The 20,985-nt window shown below is 40.6% G+C and overlaps 1 pseudogene; it reads right to left on the reverse strand.

Annotated features, from left to right (window-relative positions):
- Positions 1 to 1,056: 1,056 nt before the first annotated feature.
- Positions 1,057 to 11,797, reverse strand: LOC119310532 (annotated as a pseudogene).
- Positions 11,798 to 20,985: the final 9,188 nt, after the last annotated feature.

Raw genomic sequence — 20,985 nt, forward strand, 5'->3', positions numbered from 1 at the left:
AATGAAAAGTTCTTTGTTTAATTAATACAATAATTTAATTCTTTACTAAGTTCTTATTTTTTACATCTTTTCTAATTTTAACATGTGTGCATTTGATGGAAAAAGGAAATAGATCTGCACCGTACAGGTATATATGGTAGAACTATAATAAGCCATGATCTGCTGCCCAGTTATACTCCGCGTGGCCTACCTATATATATGTTAAACTCCTCTGTCATCCCTCCTTCCCCTCCTTGATCTCCCTTCGGCCATCACAATAGCCAGACCTGGAGGAAAATTTCCCAAGGAGTACCTTGTGTAAGCAAGGAGCATCAAGAAGGCGAGTTCCTCTAGGTATGAACAATTCTGAATCTTTATCTTCTCTAAAAATGTAATAGTTATTATATTAGGATCATGTTTAGTTGAGGTATACTATCAAAAGTATGCTTTATCTTGCATTTTCTGTATGTTCACCTACAAAAGTATGCATGAAATTCTGAACACGTGATTTTCTGAAGCACATTTTATAGCAATAAAAGCATGCATGCAATTCTGAACATGGCAGAAAACAAACAAATAAACAAACACTTCTGAAAAACTTAATATCATGATAGTCATAATATTAAGTCCTTCTATGTAATAAAAACTGCATAAGGAGAAAATGCTTCGATGGAATAGTCTAAAATTATTCACAATGGGCCCCTCATCCAACTTCCGCCACTAGATATAATTAATACATTAAATTTGTCCTTAATAGTAGATTAAAAAAAGCTTGTTCTGCCTTATATATGTGTGTAACACGTCAGATGCAAATAATTCGATCAAGTATAAGATGAGGGCATTAACAGAAGTGTTAGGTGCATATAAGCTCAAAGGACACTTTGCTCAATTTATATGCATGGTGCACCAACAAAGTGCTTCTACAAGTACTCATGTATATGATGAAACATGTGCCAGATCTATGATGACATGTCATGTATTATACCAAGATGACTCTAATAAAAACACATCTCACACACTGCAAGATTACACTAAAAGGGACAGGAAGAGGCTAACACAATCCAAACATATCACTTGTTAAGCACCAGAATTGGTTAGAAAAGAACAGATGGCATGTTGATCAGTAGCTCCACAGATGACTCTAAACTGAATAAACAGATAGTTTATGCCATTGTTCAATACAAATTCTAATGCATGTTTCAAATTAAAATTTCATAGCATGAACAAAACATTGCGGAACAAGAATTACCTTGAGGTACTCCTTGATCTTATCAGCATGGTCATATGAGTAGTCTGTCTCCAGAGCAACCGCAAGAACATTCTTGTATGCGTTGAGGAACATGTGTGGCGCAACAGCCATGGTGGGGTATGAGATCTTCAGGGACAGTGAGGCAACCATGGAAACACCAGAAGCAAACTTGTCCATCAGGTCTTCCTCAGTGAGGTCAAGAACCTCAGGGCTGAAGACTGACCCGCTGTCATAGACATTGCAGATGACCAACCCATGTGAGAAGGAGCGGATACCAAGCTTGGCAAGCAGGGCAGACTCGGAGGAGCCCACCTTGTCACCCTTATTGATGAGCTCCACTGGTATAGTAATATCCGCAGTACCCTTGTTAATCTTGGTGGGAATGTTAAGCACCTAAACAGGACAGCACAGTTAGAACTTGTGATAAAATGTGAGTGAAATGAAAGCATTCACTGAAAAGTGTCATCAGCAAATACTATCCTGGAAGAAGGACGTCTGGGAGGGATCCAGACCAGTGTTGCCAGGGGGAACCACCACATCAATAGGGGCAACTAGCCCAACACGAGCAGTAGCACCAACCTGTGTGTAAAAAAACAAGACAAGAATTAACCTCAGATGTTATAAACTTTAGGGCAAAATAAATCATGTAAAAATTAAGAGATGGCATTAAAAAGATAACTTAAACTAAGAATAGAACGCATCAACTATATAATTTTATAACATTTGTTATCTAAAGTTGCCAATTTGACAGAAAGAATGTAACTTTGACATATATACTTGCTGCTAGGAAACAGCTAAACTGCACACATAAAAGAATGGTAGCATTCACTTAACTAGAATTTGTGCGACACTTATTCATCAGGATAACAAAACTTGACTAGCTAATTTACAAACATTCTAAACCTAGGCACGGGTACCATCAAATAATCATCGAGGTTTAGGTCTATCCTATAATCATCTAGGTTTACAACTATCAGTGTTTAGATACAACTACCCATACTGCAAACTAAATTCAGAAATTTTCACTGCATCTACTGTAAAGAAGATCCAAAAGGGTACTCCATGTAATCCTTGAGTAATCTTTCTTTCAAATTCAGTGCAACATCTGGAAACAAAATTGCTCAAAGTTCTACCAACTACTCCTACTGCTACTCCATGTCATGTATTACACCAAGATGACTCTAATAAAAACACATCTCACACACTGCAAGATTACACTAAGAGGGACAGGAAGAGGCTAACACAGTCCAAACATATCACTTGTTAAGCACCAGAACTGGTTAGAAAAGGATAGATGGCATGCAGATCAGTAGCTCCATAGATGACTCTAAGCTGAATAAACAGATAGTTCATGCCATTGTTCAGGACAAATTCTAATGCATGTTTTAGATTAAGATTTCATAGCATGAATAAAACAATGCAGAACAAGAATTACCTTGAGGTACTCCTTGATCTTATCAGCATGGTCATATGAGTAGTATGTCTGCAGAGCAACCATGATAACCACAAAGTATACGGGATAATCGTAGCCTCTTTAGATAAGTAAGATTGTCGAACCCAATGAGGAGCTAAAGGTAGAACAAATATTCGGTCAAGTCCTATCTGCCACTAATACGACTCTACGCATGCTTAGTCTTCGCTTTACCTAGAACAAGTATGAAACTAGAAGTACTTTGTAGGTGTTGTTGGATAGGTTTGCAAGATAATAACACATAAATATAAACTAGGGGCTGTTTAGATAAAGAAGCAATAAAGTAAATATAGCGAGTGCGAAAAAGTGGTGGTAAGAGTTGTGAAATTGTCCCTAAGCAATTGACTACGTTACTAGACCGGTAATCACTATTGCAATTCTATTTGAGGGAGAGGCATCAGCTAACATACTTTCTCTTCTTGGATCATATGCACTTATGATTAGAACTCTAGCAAGCATCCGCAACTACTAAAGATCATTAAGGTAAAGCCCAACCATAGCATTAAAGCATCAAGTCCCCTTTATCCCATACGCAAACAACCTACTTACTCGGGTATGTGCTTTCGTCACTCATGCCACCCACCATAAGCAAATCATAAACATATTGCAAACCCTACAACGGGAATCCCTCACGCTTGCGCGACACAGAGAGCACATAGCACAACACCAATAATAAAACATGCAACTCAAACCAATCATAGCAATTCATCAATCACCGATAGGACAACGAAAATCTACTCAGACATCATAGGATGGCAACACATCATTGGATAATAATATGAAGCATAAAGCACCATGTTCAAGTAGAGGGTACAACGGGTTGCGGGAGAGAGATGTTGGTGAAGATGGCGGAGGTGTTGGTGAAGATCGCGGTGATGATGATGGCCCCCGACGGCGTTCCGGTGCCACCGGAAGCAAGGGGGAGAGAGCCCCCCTTCTTATTCTTCCTCCTTGACCTTCTCCCTAGATGGGAGAAGGGTTTCCCCTCTGGTCCTTGGCTCCCATGGCGTGGGAGGGGCGAGATCCCCTCCGAGATTAGATCTATCTCTCTATTTCTACGTTCTGGGATTTTGCCCTGGCACCGTTTCTTTTATATCCGGAGATCCGTAACTCCGATTGGACTGAAACCTTCGCCCAGATCTTTTTCCAAAAATTAGCTTTCTTGCTGCCAAAGAAGGGCATCAACCGCCTTACGAGGGGCCCAGGAGGGTGGGGTGCGCCCCCACCTGGAGTGGGTGTGGGCACCTATCTCATGGCCACCTCGGCCACCGTCTCGCGTTGATTTTACCTCCCAAAAATCACAAATATTCCAAAATAATTCTCTGTCCGTTTTTATCCCGTTTGGACTCCGTTTGATATGGGGTTTCTGCGAAACATAAAACATGCAACAGACAGGAACTTGCACTGGGCACTAGATCAATATGTTAGTCCCAAAAAATAGTATAAAAAGTTGCCAAAAGTATATGAAAGTTGTAGAATATTGGCATGGAACAATGAAAAATTATAGATACGGCGGAGACGTATCAGCATCCCCAGGCTTAATTCCTGCTTGTCCTCGAGTAGGTAAATGATAAAAAAGATAATTTTTGATGTGGAATGCTACCAAGCATAATCTTGATCATATGTCTAATCATGGCATGAATATTAAGACATGAGTGATTCAAAGCAATAGTCTATCATTTGACATAAAAAACAATAATACTTCGAGTGTACCAATAAAGCAATCATGTCTTTTCAAAACAACGCCAAAGCAAGCTTATCCCTACAAAAACATATAGTTTGGCCATGCTTAATTTTCGTCACAAAAAATGCTCCCATCATGCACAACCCCGATGACAAGCCGAGCAATTGGTTCATACTTTTAACGCGCTTCAGCTTTTTCAACCCTCACGCAATACATGAGCGCAAGCCATGGATATAGCACTATAGGTGTAATAGAATATGATGACGGGGGTTTATGTGGAGAAGACAAAAAGGAAGAAAGTCTCACATCGACGCGGCTAATCAACGTGCTATGGAGATGCCCATCAATTGATGTAAATGCAAGGAGTAGGGATTTCCATGCAACGGATGCACTGAGAGCTATAAGTGTATGAAAGCTCAAACTGGAACTAAGTGGGTGTGCATCCAACTTGCTTGCCCATGAAGACCTAGGGCATTTGAGGAAGCCCATCGTTGGAATATACAAGCCAAGTTCTATAATGAAAAATTCCCTCTAGTATATGAAATTGACAATATATGAGACTCTCTATATGAAGAACATGGTGCTACTCTGAAGCACAAGTTTGGTAAAAGGGTAGTAACATTGCCCCTTTCTTTTTTTTTCTTTTTTTTGATGGCCTTCTTTGGCCCCCTTTTTTATTTAGACTTCTTTGGCCTTTCGTTTTTTTATTTTTTCCTTTTTTCATGGGGCAATGCTCTATAATGATGATCATCACACTTTTATTTACTTACAACTCGATACTGGAACAAATATATGACTCTATATGAATGCTTCCGGCGGTGTACCGGGATGTGCAATGATCTAGTGTAGCAATGACATCAAAAAATCGACAAGCCATGAAAACATCATGCTAGCTATCTTACAATCATGCAAAGCAATATGACAATAAATGCTCAAGTCATGTATATGATGATGATGGAAGTTGCATGGCAATATATCTCGGAATGGCTATGGAAATGCCATGATAGGTAGGTATGGTGGCTGTTTTGAGGAAGATATAACGAGGCTTATGTGTGATAGAGCGTATCATATCACGGGGTTTGGATGCACCGGTGAAGTTTGCACCGACTCTCAAGGTGAGAAAGGGCAGTGCACGGTACCGAAGAGGCTAGCAATGATGGAAAGGTAAAAGTGTGTATAATCCATGGACTCACGTTAGTCATAGAGAACTCATATACTTATTGCAAAATTTTATTAGCCCTCGAAGCAAAGTACTACTACGCATGCCCCTAGGGGGATAGATTGGTAGGAAAAAACCATCGCTCATCCCCGATCGCCACTCATAAGGAAGACAATCAAAGAAACACCCCATGCTTCAAATTTGTCACACAACGGTTACCATACGTGCATGCTACGGGACTTGCAAACCTCAACACAAGTGTCTCTACAATCCACAACCACCCACTATCATGACTCTAATATCACCATCTTTATATCGCAAAACTATTGCAAGGAATCAAACATATCATATTCAGTGATCCACAAGTTTATGTAGGATTTTATGACTAACCATGTGAATGACCAATTCATGTCATCTCTCTAAATAGATATAAGTGAAGCAAGAGAGTTTAATTCTTTCTACAAAATATATGCCCGCGCTCTAACAAATATAAGTGAAGCAAAATAGCATTCTACAAATGGCGGTTTTCTATGTGAAGAGAAACAGGCAATCCAAACTTCAAATGATATAAGTGAAGCATATGAAGCATTCTATAAAGCCATACTCAAAAGATTTAAATGAAGTGCAATGAACATTCTATAAATCAACCAAGGACTATCTCATACCAGCATGGTGCATAAAAGAAAAGTGAAAACTAAATGCAAAAGATGCTCCAAGACTTGCACATATTGCATGAACGAAACGAATTCGAAAACATACCGATACTTGTTGAAGAAACAGGGGATGCCTTACGGGGCATCCCCAAGCTTAGACGCTTGAGTCTCCTTGAATATTTACTTGGGGTGCCTTCGGCATCCCCAAGCTTGAGCTCTTGCCTCTCTTCCTTTTCCTCATATCAAGACCTCCTCGATCAAACACTTCATCCACACAAAACTTCAACAGAAAACTCAGTAAGATCCGTTAGTATAATAAAGAAAATCACTACTCTAAGTACTGTAGCAAACCAATTCATATTTTTTTTCATTGTCTACTGTAATATAGCTTTTCCATGGCTTAATCCACTGATAGAAATTGATAGATTCATCAAAACAAGCAAACTATGCATCAAAAATATAATCTGTCAAAAACAGAACAGTCTGTAGAAATTTGAACATTCACCATACTTCTGGTACCCCAAAATTTCTACCAAAATTAGTAACAATAAACAAGTTGTACAGAAAGACGGTGCAAAAAGCATCATAACCGTTTGCCGTTCCAGTTAAAAATGTAAAATCGCGCACTACAGCCAAAGTTTCTATCGTGCACCGTACAAACCAACAAGCATTGTAAACATCCTAAAGGCAAACCTTGGCACATTATTTTTATAATACAATGGAATTGTACAAGGGGGTAATTATTTTGGACGAAAAGTTTCTGTAATTAAGATTGACCAAGTTTCCGTGAGCATGAACAAAGTTCAAGGAGCCGTCCCACTTCAACAATGCTTGTCTCTCTCACTTTCACTTTCCTTTTTGAAAAGTTTTAGGTTCCCCTCTTTATTTTTTTTGTTTTTAGACTATATAAAAGCACTCAACAGAAATAAATGACTCTCTAAAACTTCCGGGTTGTCTCCCTAGCAGCGCTTTCTTTAAAGCCATTAAGCTAGGCATATAGTGCTCAAGTAATGGATCCACCCAGATCCCAAGGTATATCAAAGCCAATTTTAATTAACAATGATTTGTAATTTAGTAGTGAGCACAAATTAACATATATCATGCAACAACGAAGTCTAACTTTCTTCCTATGCATTGGCATGTCATAAAAGAACAATTCATGCACACATAGTAAAGGCCAATGCATAGCATAAACAGTTTCTTGCAATTTTATCATATTGGAAACATAGAGAGGTGGAGATATAGTTCCTCTCTCATAATAATTGGAAGAAGGATCAGCAAGCACATGCATATTATATCTATCAAAATCATCATGTGTAGTAGTAAAACGTAATCCATCAATATAATCCTTAATAAGCACAAACTTCTCCGATATAGTGTAGTTTGGAGAATTCAAAAAGATAATAGGACAATCATGCGTGGGTGCAATAGCAACAATTTCATGTTTAACATAAGGAACTATAGCAAGTTCATCTCCATAAGCATCATTCATATTGGCATCTTGGCCACAAGCATAGCAAGCATCATCAAAAAGGGATATTTTAAGAGAATCAACGGGATCATAGCAATCATCATAGCAATCATCCTTCGGTAAGCACGAAGGGAAATTAAACAATGTATGAGTTGAAGAGTTACTCTCATTAGAAGGTGGGCATGGGTAGCTAATCCGCTCTTTCTCCTTTTGTTCTTCGCTCTCCTCATCATCTTTTTCATCCAATGAGCTCACAGTTTCATCAATTTCTTCTTCCATAGCTTCCTGCAAAATATTAGTCTCTTCTTGGACAGCGGAGACTTCCTCAATATATAGTTTAACATAGGCATTAGAAGCATAATTATCATAACAATATTCAAGTATGGCAAAATTTTCATATTTGTAGAGAGTAGCACCATACTTTTCAATCAAAGCAGCAATTTCATAAGCACCCTTAAAAGCAACAAATTCTTCAATTTGTTGAACATCATAGTAATTATAAACACCCTTAGCATACAAAGATACAATTCCATTATCAATAAACTCACATTAGTAGGGAAGGTGTTTCTTAGGGTTTTCAGAACAACAAGTAACATCATATATTTCACATAAATTCCAAGCATAGCATTGCAAATGATGAATTTGATCCAATAAAAGTTTCCCTTTTTCAGATATACGGTGTCGCACATAACAAGCATGCTCATCTAAAGATTTGCCCTCAACTAAGCTAGCTGGGGTTTCAGCACGAGCACAAAGGGATCGAAGATGATCCAAGTAAAAAGCTTCAGCACTGTGATAGATTTTGAGTGGTTCTTGAACCATTGGTGTAGTAGGTACAACTAATTTTTTTGGTATTTTGCGTTTCCTACCCATAACTAAAGATAGAAAACAACTAAGAACAACAAATAAAAATTACTTAGTGATAAAGCAAACAAGCAGACACGAGAATATTCACCCCACGCTATGACTCCCGGCAACGGCGCCAGAAAAAGGTCTTGATAACCCGCAAGTATACGGGATAATTGTAGCCTCTTTCAATAAGTAAGAGTGTCGAACCCAACGAGGAGCTAAAGGTAGAACAAATATTCTCTCAAGTCCTATCTGCCACTAATACGACTCTACGCACGCTTAGTGTTCGCTTTACCTAGAACAAGTATGAAACTAGAAGTACTTTGTAGGTGTTGTTGGATAGGTTTGCAAGATAATAAAGAACACATAAATATAAACTAGGGGCTGTTTAGATAAAGAAGCAATAAACAAAATATAGCGAGTGCAGAAAAGTGGTGGTAGGAGTTATGAAATTGTCCCTAAGCAATTGACTATGTTACTAGACTGGTAATCACTATTGCAATTCTATTTGAGGGAGAGGCATAAGCTAACATACTTTCTCTTCTTGGATCATATGCACTTATGATTAGAACTCTAGCAAGCATCCGCAACTACTAAAGATCATTAAGGTAAAACCCAACCATAGCATTAAAGCATCAAGTCCCTTTTATCCCATACGCAAACAACCTACTTACTCGGGTCTGTGCTTTCGTCACTCATGCCACCCACCATAAGCAAATCATAAACATATTGCAAACCCTACATCGGGAATCCCTGACGCTTGCGCGACACGGAGAGCACATAGGACAGCACCAATAATAAAACATGCAACTCAAACCAATCATAGCAATTCATCAATCACCGATAGGACAACGAAAATCTACTCAGACATCATAGGATGGCAACACATCATTGGATAATAATATGAAGCATAAAGCACAATGTTGAAGTAGAGGGTACAACGGGTTGCGGGAGAGTGGACCGCTGGATATAGATGGGGGAAGTTGATGGAGATGTTGGTGAAGATGGCGGAGGTGTTGGTGAAGATCGCGGTGATGATGATGGCCCCGGTGGCGTTCCGGCGCCACCGAAAGCAAGGGCGAGAGAGCCCCCCCTTCTTCTTCTTCTTCCTTGACCTTCTCCCTAGATGGGAGAAGGGTTTCCCCTCTGGTCCTTGGCTCCCATGGCATGGGAGGGGCAAGAGCCCCTCGGAGATTGGATCTATCTCCCTGGCACCATTTCTTTTATATCCAGAGATCCATAACTCCGATTGGACTGAAACCTTCGCCTCGGTCTTTTTCCAAAAATTAGCTTTCTTGCGGCCAAAGAAAGGCATCAACCGCCTTACAAGGGGCCCAGGAGGTGGGGGCGCGCCCACCTGGAGTGGGCGTGGGCCCCTATCTCGTGGCCACCTCGGGCACCGTCTCGCGTTGATTTTACCTCCCAAAAATCACAAATATTCCAAAATAATACTCCGTCCGTTTTTATCTCGTTTGGACTCTATTTGATATTGGGTTTCTGCGAAACATAAAACATGCAATAGACATGAACTGCACTGGGCACTGGATCAATATGTTAGTCCCACAAAATAGTATAAAAAGTTGCCAAAAGTATATGAAAGTTGTAGAATATTAGCATGGAACAATAAAAAATTATAGATACGACGGAGACGTATCAAACCGCAAGAACATTCTTGTATGCGTTGAGGAACATGTGTGGCACAGCAGACATGGTGGGGTATGAGATCTTCAAGGACAGTGAGGCAACCATGGAAACACCAGAAGCAAACTTGTCCATCAGATCTTCCTCAGTGAGGTCAAGAACACAGGGCAGAAGACTGACCCACTGTCATAGACATTGCAGATGACCAGCACATGGAGAAGGGGCGGATACCAACCTTGGTAAGCAGGGCAGACTCGGAGGAGCCCACCTTTTCACCCTTCTTGATCAGCTCCACTGGTATAGTAATTTCCACAGTTCCCTTGTTAATCTTGGTGGGAATGTTAAGCACATAAATAGGACAGCAAAGTTAGAGCTTGTGATAAAATTTGAGTGAAATGAAAGCATTCACTGAAAAGTGTCATCAGCAAATACTATCCTGGAAGAAGGATGTCTGGGAGGGATCCAGACCAGTGTTGCCAGGGGGAACCATCACATCAACAGGGGAAACTAGCCCAACACGAGCAGGAGCACCAACCTGTGGGTAAAAAAACAAGACAAGAATTAACCTCAGATGTTATAAACTTTAGGGCAAAATAAATCACATAAAAATTAAGATATGGCATTAAAAAGATAGCTTAAACTATACAATTTTATAACATTTGTTATCTAAAGTGTCCAATTTGACAGAAAGAATGTAACGTTGACATTAATACTTGCTGCTAGTTGCAGACATAAAAGAATGGCAACATTCACTTAACTAGAATTTGTGCGACACTGATTCATTGGGATGATAAACTTGACTAGCTAATTTACAAACATTCTAAACCTAGGCACAGGTATCATCAAATGATCATCGACGTTTAGGTCTATCCTATTATCATCGAGGTTTACAAACTATCGGTGTTTAGATACAACTACCCCTACTGCAAACAAAATTCAGAAATTTTCAGTGCATCTACTGTAAAGAAGACCCAAAAGGGTACTCCATGTAATCCTTGAGTAATCTTTCTTTGATATTCAGTGCAACATCTGGAAACAAAATTGCTCAAAGTTCTAGCAACTAGTCCTACTGCAAAAACCCTAAAAAAGAGAGCTAATGATGCAGAGATGCTGCCACAGCTTAAGGATTCTGTTGCTTACCATCAGCTAAGCGGGATCCATGCAAGCTAGCGGTTGCTGAGAGGAAGTTGACGCCGAGGTCACCAGCACGGAGCGTTCCGGTATCTTGGCATGGTGCAGCAGCAGGAGGCGGGCACAGAGCAATGTCCTGTGGCCGGCTGGCTGGAGCGGTGGGGATGTGGACGGGTGGTCATACGCACTGTTGGTTGAGGCGAATGTGTCCCCGCGGCACGTCGGTCGGCGCACGCCGTGCGGAGTGCTTGTACATGTCATCCCTCCTTGCCAAGGGCGGCGGCATCGGGAAGAAGTCATCGTCCTCGCCGTGCATGTGAGGTTTGGCCCCAGCGCCGCGGCACAGAAAGAACAGAGGAATGAGTTCAGGGACGCAAAGATTCGAAGAAGACGAGGAGGGGGCAGATCTGAGCAGCGTGCGTTGAATGGATTTGTCAGACATAGGGAGTGGCGTACCGGAGCTGTGGCATTGCAGATTGGGATGCGTTGCTTCGGATCCAGCTGCGACATCGCTGGAGAGGAGTGCCGTCGCGGATTCGACCGAAACAGGACCGGATCGAGCACCTGCAGGTGCTCCAGGAAGCACGCCCCGTCCGTCCTGCTTGGTCGCGCAGCACACAACATGCATCCCCAAGGTCCATCGATGCAGGATATCGATGCGGTGGCCGGCGGGCGGAAGAGTGAGGCTGCCTGCTCATCGACGTAGGCGGCGATGCGGCATGGGGAGAGGAAATGGCGAGAGGGTTTGAGCGAGTGAGTTTAGAGGAGGGGAGAGAGTGATGTGGATAAGGTAGGTAGAATGCGGCTGGGGGAGGGGAAAGGGCGACGCCGCGTCGCTCCAGTGCTCGTGCAGCCCTAGAGGCCTGCGTGCCAGGTGGGCCGTCGTGGCGGGCCGTGCAACAGCCCCGTTTGGGCCGGCCCAGACATGTTTCGCTGCTGCCTCATTGTTTCTTCTGTTTTCTGTTTCTTTTCTTTTCCTTTTTCTCTTTATTTTCTTTTTTTGTTTCTGTTTATATTTATTTTCCTATACTTTTTTAGTCTTTATTTCTATTGTTTCATTATTATTATAATATACAAAGTTCATTGCATGTTACAAAAGTGTTCAATGGTTTTTTTACAAAAGTTCATCATCCATCACAAAACTGTTCAACATTTATTAGAAATTGTTCAATGAATATACAATCACTGTGTTTTTGAAAGTTGTTAAGTGTATATTACACGAATGTTCAATGTGTATTAAAAAATTGTTCAACTTATATTACATAATGTTCAATGGGTATTTAAAATTTGTTCAGAGGATATATTCATATGTTTAAAAAAATATTCATGTATGTTAAAAAAAGTTCATTGTATGTCAAAAAAATGTTCAACGTATATTACAAAATGTTCAGTGTGTATTTTTTGAATTTTTTCAAAATAAGTTCGATACTTAATAGGTCGCTCCGCAAGACTATCACTAGGTTTCTTGAAGACATGTGGTTAGTTTTTGGGCATTTTTCTACACGGCTGGAGCTCGTTACATCCAAATGGGCCGGCCCAGTCGCCCCCTGCCTTCAGCGAAAGCTCCCGTGTTTTTCTTAGCGCATGTAAACCTGGCCGGGCTGTGTTTATGCTTATTACATATACTAAGAGTATCACAAAACAATAGAAAAAACACATATACTTGGTTAATGTTGGTTAGTTAGCATTTTTTTGTCAAATTTCAATAGCATATATAATTAATTTAAAATGATTTAAGCAATCTCAGATGACTACTTACTTATATATGAACATTATAGTTTGTTGTTTCCCCGAATTGTTGTATTACTAAAATGATTTAAGCAGCATTTTTTTCTAATATAATCAAAAGCATTTTTTATCATAGAGAAAATAGTTGTGTTAGTTTCACATTATATGATGCAGCAAAAATACTATTTATATTTCAGCATAGATATAAAGTGATGGGTTCCGACATACGCACTGATATAACGATGACAGACCACACTGAAACACCATGAGAAGAGGTGCATATAGCTAACCTTCCTCTGTATGTATATTATAGATGATAATATGAAAGGTCTATTTATATTTTTGTTTTTTCATAATATAGTAGACATGGATATGGACTTTGGAGATGCATGGAAAGAATCCATTGAGGGTTCAGATGCAATGTCGCTGAAAGGGGCCGAAAATTCACAATATAATAACGTCGGAGAGGTTATATCTCATAACAAGCCAAAAAAGGATGCTAATTTACATGTTATCCCATAAGGTATTTTGTAATATTATTATCAATCTTATTTTTCTGATATTGCCTTTTGTATTCAACTAATTTGGATCATTTTGTTTACTAAGTTGGCTAACTTTTTTATGAATTTGACAGACTATGTTTGTACCTTTAGAGATATTACAGTCATCGAATCAATCAAGTCTGCCCTCAAGAATACCCAGTCCATGGACATTGGAGATGCCTTGTTAGCAACCGACGATTTGAAATGCCTTATGAAAGATGATACGTTCTTACATGATGGTGTAAGACCAATTGCACAAACTTTGTAATTAATAGTATGAACAATATATAATATAATAAAATATAAATATAATCTAAATGTTGATTATAGGTGATACATGCTTACATATATTGCATGCTTGCTCACGAGCATCTACAAGACAGGGCGAGTGAAAAGGTACACATTATTAGCACGTTTGTATCTGGCCAGATAAAAGAAGAGGGGAAAGAGACATCGACCCATCAAAATATCGTCGCATCGTGCGTCATGTTAATACTTATCTACAACAAGATATGGTGAGTTTTTTTCTGGTTATCCATGCATATAATTATGAATTGTTTTTATTTAGTTCATATGTTTAATGATTTATTAATATTTAAATCTAATTGTGAATGTGACTTGTATGATATTTACACCAGATATTCATTCCGATTAACTTGTCGGGCTACCATCGGTATCTATCAGTCGCCAATGCCAAAAAAACGAGAGATCCAAGTATTGGACTCACTTGGTGAGAATGTCAAACGCAATGACCTTGCTACTACGGTAACTATCTAATTTTTTACTCATCTTAAGATTTGTTTTGTTTGACCTCATCCCTAACATTTCACACACACACACACATACATACACATATATATATATGACAAATTTTAACTACAAGCAGTGGTAGTTACCTCCTACTTAGTTTGCTGCCACCTGTCCCGTTGTGCATGTACGAAAAGGTCTTACCGGGTTGAAATGGATCCGTTAACAGTCAACTCACTAGATTGTTTAATTAACCAATTAGAAAATTGAACGTACTGTCGCAACAACCTACAACAAATCTGCTAATTTCTTGGCGACATGCACATGGATCACGCTGAATGGATAAGTGACTAGTAGCTTAGTATATCTACCCCGTACTTCCAAGTTCCAACAACGATCAGCTTATGTACTTTTTTTTGTGAACGATCAGATTATATACTTTTTACTCTCTGGAAAATTAGTGTCCTTCATACTCCATTCTTGAAAGAGACGATTTTGTTATACATACTCCTTTCTCAAAAGTAATGAGTTTGTTATACATGCCCCATACAATATACTGTTTATATAGGAATGAGTATGTAGTATCTGTCCTATAAAAAAAGAGGATGTAGTATTTGTCCCGTAGAAAAAGAGTATGTAGTATCTGTCCCATAAAAAAAGGATGTAGTATCTGTCTCGGAGAAAAAGTATGTAGTATATGTGTATTTTCAGTTAAGAATGGGGACACGGGGACCGTGTGCTTTTTGATATACTTCTCGTTTCTCATAAACCTAGTTTTATTCAACAAGTGAGGGTATTCTTAAGAATGTAGTGTATGAAAAAGTAGTATGAAATATATATATATATATAGAAAAAGTAGTATGGTGTATAAAGAAGTTCTTTGGAGTACATGGTATTTTATAAAGAATGGAGTATATGGTTGGTGTATTTCAAAAAAAAAAGAGTGTCTCCGATAAGAGTATAGACTCTAAATAAAGAGTATGTCTGAATGAACAAAATACACGAAGATACCAAGATATTGAAAGGCGTATTCAAAATGTTCTCTCCACATGTACAGGTACAAGTACTATAGTATATGGTGAGATTGCCTCTTGAAAAATTACGTAACTGTAGTATAAAATTAAATGAAGTATCTATAACATACTACACCTTGTAGCAACTGCATATACTAGCTAGAAGACTTTTTTGAGGACATGGGTTGTTTGTCTGATGATGATGCGTGCTAATGCATGTGCATACACAAATCTATGACTTAATGATCAACTTAATATACACATCAGAGCACAGGAGCAGTCATCGTTGTCTCGACACAGGAGCAGTCATCGGTTGTGAGCAGCCGTTCGTCGTTGTTGCCGGGAGTAGTCACTGGTCGGCTGTGTGCAGTTGTATGTATATCATCGTGGCCACCACTATGCGAGACCATTCACACGTAAGGCCAGGTACAGTCGTTCGTTGTGGCAGAGATGAAGTCGTAGGTCTCCGATCCATGCAACGCTAAAGCAAGCAGTCATCGACATATGAAGCCGTACACTATCGGTGCCGCCGCCGCCCATCAGAGCAGTCACATATTGGTTGTTGGTGCTCGTTGAGGCTGAGTAGGGATAGCCCGTACAATGTAGCCACGGTCGCAGGTTGCGTCGCCGGCGGTGCAGTAACAGGGAAAATTGATCCATGCACACAAAAAATAGCCAGAAAGAGATTAGCATGATGTATGTGCATGAAAATAAGAACAATTAAAAATCAGCTAGCATGATGCGTGTGTGGAAATCACCTAAAGGTGCATGCCGCGTTACCTCCTTTTACTTCTAATGATTTATCCCGATTCAGCTTCCTCTCGTAAAGAAAGAGCAGATGAATCAAGTCAAGCCCATTAGTAAAACGAAATTGTTGTGCGCCACTGCTTGGTCGTGAAAAAGGGAAATCAATTAGCAAGACACATGGATGGAAAATAGTCACATTATTGCGTACCTCGATCTCTTTTGGTAATTTCCATCGATCCTAATCTCGTTAATGGATGGGGGAAGAGAGAGAAAGAGAAAGAGGATTATTGTTAGGTTGCATCCAGATCTGATTTTTCTAAACGAACCTTGCCTCCGGTCGGTTATAGTACTATGTATACACAGCGAAGACCAAACAAAGATCAGAAGTACCAAGAAAATCGGACCGGCCAACCAACCAATCGGGCTCCAAAAATATCAGTTTTCCTCGACCCGCAACCCATTAAGAAAATCAATCCTCAACACCGTGATGAGATCGTACGGCAGTAAGGATAGGGGTAGTTACTCCTTAGTGGTAGAATGCATTTTTCCCTATATATATATATATATATATATATATATATATAAATAATAGTTACTAGGACTTGAGAAATGACTGAAACTTGCATACCATAGTCCGAAGTTTATCAGAGGTCATAAGTGGCCCGATCTCAATGTTACAAAATGGACGGTTGTAGAGAAGTTTCAGGAGGCAATACAAACCGATGGGTAAGCACTTGTTATAATGGTTTGTTTATTTGATTCATCTGTGGTATATTCTAAAGCATTATTTTATAATATTATAGCATATCATGTGGACTGTTTATGCTAAATTATATGGAATAATGGAGATCACATGGACTGTCAGACCAGTTCACCCAGGTATTTCATTTTTATACATTATCTAGTTATTTTATCTCAAAATATTATATAAATTGTTTATATATATATATATATATATATATATATATATATATTGTAGGAGGATATGAAACATTTTCGTCAAAAATGAGTTGTCATTTTGCTCGATTCAGAGCTGAATAAGCTAAAAGGAGGTCTCATATACCATCAACCTGCCAATGAAGAAACTTTTGCTAATTTTGATCTCAAGATCCTGGATAATCCATCTGACGTAGTGAAAGACAAACGTCCTGCCCCAATCACTACCATACCCACGAACCAACGTGAATTACTTGCCGGCCTCTTCAACTAAATCATGTCGATCGATGATGCCGGGTGTTTGGTGTAAGCATCATGTATCAATATTTAATGTGCGGATGTATATTATTGTTCTTCTTACCATCCAATTTATAGGAAGGTATGGGTTCAGATCTCGACACCCGATCCAATGGGCTTAAGTCTTAAGAAACTTCAGTGCATACTTAACATGGAGCAGCCCATGGACAATGATTGCTTCAACGCCGCCGTGCGTATACTGGCATGTGACGAGGGAGTATTGTTCACAGACCCTCATGTACACTACATGGATCTATGATTTTGTGTAAGTTATCGTAACTCTTCATTCTATGTGTCATTAGTATCAACATGTTGAAACACTATTTCTTTTTTGCTTAGTCCATGATGTTAGAGTCAACACGAGGTCACAAGTTTTGGGAGAAGGAAACCATCCAGACGGCAACATTATTTGATAGCTGGCCTGGGATGGAGAACGACATCTCGTCATGCAATAAGGTAAGTAAAGTATTTTGTCCATTGTTATCATGGTTTATTGTTGTTTCTAATAGCTCCACTTGTAGATTCATCTTCCCTATGCATCCATCGGCCGGTACATCTTGTACATCGTCGACAAAGAGGCACGTCGTCTATATATTATGGATCATATTCAAATGTCACAATTGTGAGAGGATAAAAAATTGAGGCATGCACTGAAATTAAAAAGTTTTGCAAGGGATTTCAAAGAAGCACTCGAAATAAATCTGCCTAGTTGGAATTCTGATATATCTAAATGGCAATGTTTATTTCCGTTCGGTGTTCCAACGAGTATAGATGGGTAATGAATTCATAACAAAAACATTTACTTTTGTTATCACTATATTCTTTATATTATTAATTTAAAGTTTTGCAGGAATGTGTCTGGCTATTTTGTTTTTCATTTTCTGCTCTGGTGGAACGGTAAAAAAATTGGCCAAGCCGGTTTGCGCGGTGAGTATTGTGCGTTACATGTTTTAAGACTTTCGGCGTGAAATTTTCATACTAACTACATGTATTGTTTGTGCAGGATGGGTATGAATTGAGGAAGCATTTTTTATTATACTTGCTAAAACATCGTGGGAATGAAGATAGAGGAAACTTTCCCGATATTGTGAAAGAATTTCTTAAGCGCATCATATAGATATTAATAGTTTTGTAATAGATGTTCAGTTGAAACATCGCTCAGTTTGTTACATGGACATGTCATTAATTTTTCTTTATTTTATCAAATTACATTGCAACAATGGACTTCAGTTATTAAATAATTGTGTTTGTGTTATATTGTTTGTATGTGTGGAATTTAACATGTAACTCTCGTAAACTATTTCAAGAGCCCGTGGCAACGCATGGGCACTCTACTAGTAGAGGTGGTCGCCGACTCGCCGTGGGGCTGCAGGTGAAGGTGGCGGCGAGGATCTTAAAGTATTTGGTCAAGCACATGGTGTGCACCAGCATACAATCCCCAATGTCGGTCAAAATCATTTCATGGATGCTTCAGGGAGCTGGATAGAGATCTATCGTGCTTTGGCAACTCCGGACCGTGACTGATGATGTGTTGTACGTGGCTGCAATGTGTGCACGGGGTGGAATGCACGAAAAGAATTGCACAAGTGCGAGTCTGTCTTGTCCATGGAGCCGAGTATTCATTTTGGGAAGATTCTCCTGGGCATGGAGGCGGGGGCGTGGCATAGACAGTTATTGAGAACCACCTGTAGATATGCTATCCTTCGTGCTCTAGCGACTCGACACTCGATAATGACTCCCTGGTTGCGCTCAGTGTAGGAGCTCCATATTCCATGACCTTGACACCGATCGTTCGATCCCCATAGATGGCACAAGTTCTACCTTGCCTAGTAATCGTCGGCCACTGGGTTCCTCGACCCAACATGTTGTTGCCACACTGGCATCGTCTTTCACCAGACGCTCTTCATCGGCGTGTTCCCAATGCCCTTGATGATGATAACAGCGACAACGATAACAATGTTCGCCCTTCCTAGGCGACTCATCTTGGTTGTGAACATTCGCCACAAGGGTTCGGGTCTGCATCATGTCATGCCTCATGTGGACGAATGACTCGTCGGCAAGGAGAAAGGAGATAGATTGGGGGGTGGATATCACAAGTAGGACCATGTGGTCATTGAGAGAAGCATTCAGGGTGTACTTTCCCCGGTGGGGCAAACAATTTAGGGTCGGTTTAGGGCTGGAATTGACTGGGATTGCTAAGTACAGAGCGTCAATATTCATGGATTGAGAGTTTAGGGTTCGATTCCGACCATGTCTATGAGTTAAAGGTCTTTTTCAGACTTTACTCAGAAAGAAACCCTAAGGCTGTGCTTGGCATCGTTGTGTTTTTTTTTGACAGAAAGACTGTAAGGGAACCCCCTACAGTTTAATTGGTGCAACAAATCCAAATTGCAAGTACCATGATTTGAACCTGGGTGGGTGGGAACGCATCAGCCCCTTCCCACCACTAGGCTATGCCTTAGTCTGCTTGGCATCGTTGTGTTTTAACACAAAGGTATTATATTTACAAGCATATCTTTTGGAACATGAGTGTTTTTTGAACGGGAACAAAACAGATAGGTGGACACACGTATTTTTTACTGGTGTATCTAAAAAACGATGCGGGATGGTTTCTGGTCAGTCTCTCCACTACAAAAAAAGACACATCCGTGACATTTTGGGCCGAACGAAAAAAAATTATGTCATACATATGACACTTCTATGACGATAATTATGACAAAACCCGGTATCATCATAGATGTGGTGGGCTCCTTCTTCTATGACAAAAAATCATGACAGAAAATGGGCTTTTCGTCCTGGGCGGGCCGGAGACGCAGCTGCATGACATTCTTTGGGCCGTCCATGACGGAAAAAACCGTGGTAGAAGTGAGGGGGGGGGGGATTTCGAGGAGTTGCCGGTTACGGTGGGAGGTCGGGGGCGGAGCGATGCGCGTTTCTCTCGTACGTACGCGTGTGTGTGTGAGGCGTTGGCTCTAACTGAAGCCGAGCGAGGCGTTGGGCACTAACTGAACCCGAGCGATTGCACTACAGGCTACGCGTTACTGAACCCGAGCGATCGATCGATGGCTGTTAACTGAACCCGATGGAGCGATTCCTTCGCTACTGCTACTAACTGAAGCCGATCAATGCTACCTCTGGGATGAACAGTGAGCGTTGCGGGGTGGCTTTGGATGAACAGTGAGCGGTGGCGTTGCCTCTGGATGAACAGGAACCCGTGGTGTGGAGGGCTGGATGAACAGTAGACGGTGGAGGGGTGGCCGTGGAGGGGTGGTTGAACAGGACCCCGTGGTGTGGAGGGCTGGATGAACAGTAGACGGTGGAGGGGTGCCCGTGGAGGGGTGGTTGAACAGTAGCCGACGGAGTAGTGCGCGGTGGAGGCTGGATGAACAGGAGCCCGTGGAGGCCGGAGGAGGTCGACAGTAGCCCGTGGAGGCTCGAGTAGGTCGACGGTGGAGATGAACAGTATCCCGTGGAGTCCCGTTTTGCGGTACGCCACACCCCTCCCCCCCGTTTTGACCGTAGCGCTCCAACACAAGTCCATTTCGTCCATTTTGCGGTATGCCACACCCCTCCCGATGAACAGGACCCCCATTTCGACCGTAGCGCTCCAACACAAGTCCGTTTCATCCGTTTTGCGGTACGCCACACCCCTCCCGATCAACAGGACCCCCGTTTCGACCATAGGAGG

This window comes from Triticum dicoccoides, chromosome 5B (assembly GCF_002162155.2).
Source record: "Triticum dicoccoides isolate Atlit2015 ecotype Zavitan chromosome 5B, WEW_v2.0, whole genome shotgun sequence".
NCBI classification, from domain to species: Eukaryota; Viridiplantae; Streptophyta; class Magnoliopsida; order Poales; family Poaceae; genus Triticum; species Triticum dicoccoides.